The sequence below is a fragment of the Schistocerca gregaria genome, chromosome X (assembly GCF_023897955.1).
Source record: "Schistocerca gregaria isolate iqSchGreg1 chromosome X, iqSchGreg1.2, whole genome shotgun sequence".
In the NCBI taxonomy this organism is placed as follows: Eukaryota; Metazoa; Arthropoda; class Insecta; order Orthoptera; family Acrididae; genus Schistocerca; species Schistocerca gregaria.
Window position 1 is genome coordinate 309276329 of NC_064931.1, and position 6000 is coordinate 309282328.

The window sequence follows — 6000 nt, forward strand, 5'->3', positions numbered from 1 at the left end:
ATGTTGACTTATTATAAAAAGTAGATAAAATGATACCGAAAACTTAGCACCCGAAAATTAGATTCACTGGATTTTGAAGAAGACAACCGTATAGATTACTTACAAGGGGAGGCCACGACGTTTGGAACGTGGATTTACTGCAAACTTCGTACAATCTTAGTACTCCATGAGGACAAAATGTGTCAGCAGTAGCGCGTACTTAAGTGGTATTGAGAAAATCTCCAGATATTTTCGGTCGTCTAATATACCTGTGTATCTGTGCGTGGCCATTTTAACCATGAAGCGGCTGCAGCCGAGTGGTGCCGGCACGGTAGCTCAGCGTGTTCGGTCAAAGCGTTAGCTACCCTTTACAACAACAATGAGCGAATGGATCATCGAACAAATTGAACAAGTGTTATCGGACGTCCGCCCTGAACAAATTCAAAGAACAATAATGAACAATTTTTTTTAATGTTTGGCGTTCAAGCCGCTGGATCGAGTTCCGTTCGGCAGTTTTTTCATTTTCAAAAGTTTTTTTATTATTAATCTTAGAATTGGCATAGTGGGGAAAAGTGTAATCGGATGAAACATTAAATTTACAATTTGGAAGTCTGCTAATTTTTATTATCACAAATTTAATATTCATAACTACCGACTAGTAAACGACCAACGGCATAAAGTCATACTGAAAATGTGTGCTTGTCCGTGATTTGAGAAATCCCTTATACCTGGAAAGAGCCCGAAACGACTTGTTACCTCCAAGTTTTGACCAGCACAGACGGCTTTCGAAAGATGTACAATCGTCGCTTTCGAGATTACGAATACAAGTTGCAGGATGGTATTTTTCGTAAAAATATGGAAAACAAAGTTAAACGGCACCAGCTCCATTGAATAAATGCTATGTTTCCGCATACGCAAGGTCTTTACGTTTTCTGTCGAAAAACAAACCTTGTTAGCATTTTCAAAAACCTCTTTCAGGCAATAGTTTGGAAGCAAACAATGCATAACGCAGTATTTTCTTAAAAATCGGCGCTGATAATTGGTTATGCAGTATTGAGTATTTTAATAGCGTCTTCCGAGAAGCAATTTCTCGTTCTCTTTCGATTAAATACGAACAGTTTTGAAGACACGGGCAAGCACACTTTTCAGTATCACTTTATGCGTTGGTCTTTTACTAGTCGATAGTTATGATTATATTAGTGATAAAAATTAGTCGACTGCCAACGTTGTAAATTTAATAAAAGTTCATCCGATTACACGTATTTTTCCCATTATATCAATTGTAATATAAATAGTAAAGAAAATGACTTGAAAATATAACTGTCCAACGGAAATCGATCCAGCAGCTTGAACGCCAAACAATAAAAAATTACATTTTGTCCTATATTGTTCGCTGAATTTGTTCAGAGCGGACGTCCGATGACACCCGTTCACATAAGCTAACGCTCTGACCGAACACGCTGAGTTAACGTGCCGTCACCACTCTGCTGCAGTCGCTTCATGATTAAAATGGCTACGCACAATATATATTCGACGACCGAAAGTTTACGATTTTCGCTGTAACGCTTGAGAAGTACGGGCTACTGCTTACACATTTTGCTGTCCTAATGGAGTACTACGAGTGTACGAGGTTTACAGTAAATCCGCGTTCCTAACGTCGTGGCCTCCCCTTGTTAGATTTAACACTGATAAAGATGGGAAACAATTTAGCATATTCAGAAAACCTACGTGTACAGATTTAGTTATTAATGAGCGCTCTTGTCGCCCACCGCGCCACTAATGGGCATATTTTACTTCGATGGTATACGGGCTACTAAGATTGCCACTAAACCAAAAGTAAGTAGAAAAAGGACTAAGTATTTTAAAACAAGTGGTCGTAGCGAACAGATATACGTTTAAGGAGGTGATTGATATTTATAATAAGATTCAGAGGCAAGTGAAACAAGTAGAAGGAAGTCAGGTCGGATTTGAGAGGAACAGCAAGAAAATATACGTGGATCTCACATTGGAAGAAATACAGATAAGATTGAAAGATGCGTTTGTAAATCCAACGTTAAAATAGGGTTTCGAACAAATAACAGGCTAAAATTGAAGCTCCGGCACAAAATATGTAGTAGTAGGAATGAATTTCAGGATTCCGGTGTACGTAAGATGAAATGTGGTGATAGCTGTAAACAATACATAGGGTAGACTGGTAGGAACTTTGAAACTAGGTTCAGGGAGCATACCAACTCTCAAAACAGAGCTTGGTGCGCATATGGCTGCCTTAAAGCACTCAGTCACGAACATTAAACGAAACTTAGAAATCCTACATAGAGCTCATAAAGGACGGTTTCTTAACAATTTAGAAGAAGGTAAAATATACACTCACAAAAAGAAAGACCCGGATTTAATCCTCAACGAGCAAAGCGAGTTCAATCATAATGCCTATTTTAGTATTTGTGGTGACTTACTGCAATGATCACTGTTGCGTATAGAAATCCAACCCAACCCAACCCAACGGTAAAACAGCTGGAAGACGCGCTCAGCTCCTAGCGTCGTTGACGGGGCCCTCCCGCACGGCGATGGACATCAGACGACTGAACGGCTCGCGGCACAACACTGACATAACAGGAACCATGGAAGAAGACTATTGAGGGAAACAAGTCTGCACCAGCGCCATGGTTATAGAAATCGCCCTTTGTTTTCGATCGTACAAAAACGATAATTTTTATTGTGTATTTTAATTTTGACAAGTACAGATCTTAACTAAGTATTTTTAGAGATAAAAGCAAGTTATAAAAATATACTTAATACAGTATGTGCATATGTAATGTAAGAAATGTGCCAGATAGCACCTGCGGTAAGAGTTTTATAATTAAAATAAATGACGTGCAATCTGCCAACCTATTGTGCCCTCCCTTTCGTTTTTCCTGTCCCCCCCCCCCAGCCCACGGCTATGGTGTGTTATCTTTGTGCCGACATTTTAGTACAGTGTTTACACTGAGTGTTCAGTGTTGTGTGTCTTCTCCGAAGTGTTGCGAACGGACATCATACTGTCGCTGGGTGTGATTTTTATGTTTCTTACGAACAGAAACCAGACTGTCGCCATGTTTTTTTAATTGTCTGTCTACTATGTTCCCTGTCTGGTTCCTGTGTATTTTATTAGCTTTGCCACCCCTTTGCTTTATGTTTTAACTTTTCACAATTTTCCGCTGTTTTACAATTTCAGTCACTGTTTTATCGCCTGCTTTTATTGTTTCTTATCTACTTTCTTACGTTTTAAAAAGTCTGTAGGCTCCAGAGCAGCGTAATAAGCTACTGCCAGCCCACCCCCTTCGGGGAGGGGGAATCGAAATAAAATAAACGAAAAAAAGAACCAACCAATTTAATGTAAAGCAGGTTGCTGAGTGTGGACAGGTTACTCCTGTAACCGAAATTGCAGGTACATTTGATGGTGATTGGATAGGACGGAATAAGTTTGCATTTGTGAAATAGTAAATTAGTGTCATTTCAGATCTGAAGATAGCACTAGAGGAACCGACACCAGTCATGTGAATAAACATTTTTGCAATCAAGACGGATTATAAGTAACATTGTATAATTAGTGATTGCGGTGTCCTTGCAGACATTGTCTTTTGCAAAATCCCTGACTCTGGCTGCAAATATAAACCAAGCTCACACGACGTTTCCACGCGCGATCAGAATAAAAAAAGTCCGCAATTATTTTTAAAAATATTCCGTACTCCCTTGTCACCCCCAAAGTGTTTAAATAAATAATATTCCATACACTACATTTAGTTTCCCGACAAATTCTTTAACTAAATAAACTGTTACAAACACTGCCTTGTAGCCCATATATTGTTTAAGTAAACAATATTCCACACAGTGTCTAAATTGTTTAAATGATATTCCATACGCTACAATCGATTTCCCAGCAAATTCTTTAAATAAACTACATTCCATCAACTGCCATACATAAATGAACAATATTCTACACATTGTTTAAATTGTTTAAACAATATTCCATGCACTGTAATCAATTTTGCAGGATATGTCCAGTCAAGTCTTCTTCCCGCCAATTTCCAGGTGGAGGAGTGGAGGGGGAGGGCAAGGAGATTTTCCAGAGGGCTCTTAATTATTTTATCGATTTAATTAATTAGTTCTGGAGGGATGGGGAGCAGTAGGTTAAGGACCTGCCAGTCAAAAGGAAGGATTATCCCCAAGGGATCATAATCCTCTTAGCTGAATAGGTTAACGACCTGACAACCAAAAACAATAGTTTTGCCGCTGAATGCATACTTGACCCTGAATGTAGGCAGGTGCTCTAACAAATTGCGCTTATGCTGCTATTGCCCTAATACTTGTAAGATAAAGAGAATGGAGTACCACGAGAGAGTAATCCGAATGGGACAGAAATAGGTAGATGTAATGTCAATGTACAAACAAATGATTAAAATTTCAGAAAAATTGATTTATTCACGAGAAAGAGGTTCATAAATAAAGTAAGTCAATAATGCATTGATCCACCTCTGATCCTTATGCAAGCAATTTTTCGGGCTGGCATGGATTCCTACAGTTGTTGGGTGTCCTCCTGAGAGATACTGTGCCAAATGATGTTCAATTGGCGAGTTAGATCATCAAAATCCAGAAATGGTTGGAAGGCCCTGACGATAATGCACCTACCTTCCGGAGATGGAGAGAGATATGGCGACCTTGCTGGCCAAGGTAGGATTTGCCAAGCAGATAGAGAAGTACTAGAAACTCTCGCCATATGAGCGGGGGACTTGACATTATCTTGCTAAAATGAAAGTCTAGAATTGCTCGCCACAAAGGACAACAAAATGGGGTATAAATAATAGCTGATGAATCACTGTGCTGTAAGGATGCTACAGATGACAACTAAGTGGGTCGTAGTATGGAAATAAATAGCATCTCGGACCATCCCTCCTTGTTGTCGGGCCATATGGTGAGGCGACAGTCAGGTTGGTATTGCACAACTGTTTGGGGCGTCTCATTGACTGCAGTAGAATTGTTTTCAGTGATGAATTTCGCTTTGAACTGAGCCCCGATGACCAACAAAGACGTCTGCAGACATTCCATAAAGCAGTGGGATACCAACCTTAATTTTACCCACCATACAGTCCAACAACCAGGACTGATGGTTGGGGATGCCATTTCATGTCATAGCAGGACTTCTTTGGTTGTCATTCGCAGCACCCATCCAGCACAGTAGTGAGCCGACGACACTTTGTGCCCTGTTTTGTTGCTCTCCATGGCAAGCCATCCTGGGCTTACATTTCAACAAGAAAATGCCCACCTGTAGACGGCGAGGGTCTCTTTTGCATGCCTTTGCTCTTGCCAAACCCTACCTTGGCCAGCAAGAGTGCTGTATCTCACCCCAACTGAGAATTTTTGGAATATTATGGGTTTGGTCCTTTAACCAGCTCTGGATTTGGAAGATCTAATGCGCCAAATGTACACAGTTTGGCATGATATCCCCCAGGAGGACATCCAACAAATCTATCAGTCAGTGACAAACTGGATAACTGTTTTCATAAGGGGCAGAGGAGGACCAACATGTCATTGACATGCTCAATTTGTGACGTTCTTTCTCTTGAATGAGTCATCTAATTTTTCTGAAATTGTAATCATTCGTTTTTCTGTATACGTATATCACATCTACCGATGTCCGCCCCATTCGGACAATGTCTTCATGGCGCGCGTTTTATTTCTCTTATAGTGTACGATTTGTTTGGACACTTTCAAATTACACAGAAGACTGGTAAATGAATCTGAGCTGTAGGTCTTTTAAAGATTAAAAAGACATGGGCATGATCTTTTTGAATGGGATCATAAATTTCTCGCGGATGAGTACACAGTACTTCGAAATACTTCCACAGATGGTTGAGGGACACATTTCAAAATGAGACGACAATTTCAGACTGCCAGTTTCTGCTTCCCTGAGGTTAACAATCTTAATTCACTGCAATCTTCGAACAACAGGCAGTGAATTACTCAACTTTGAAATATAGCAATAAA

The 6000-nt window shown here is 39.9% G+C and overlaps 1 long non-coding RNA gene across 1 annotated transcript in view; it reads right to left on the bottom strand.

Moving 5' to 3' along the window:
• LOC126298962 (uncharacterized) overlaps window positions 1–2469 on the bottom strand; it is a 34209-nt gene extending 31740 nt beyond the window's left edge. The window contains exon 1 of the long non-coding RNA XR_007552697.1: window positions 2433–2469. This is a non-coding gene — a long non-coding RNA (uncharacterized LOC126298962). The remainder of the gene's footprint in view (window positions 1–2432) is intronic.
• Window positions 2470–6000: the final 3531 nt, after the last annotated feature.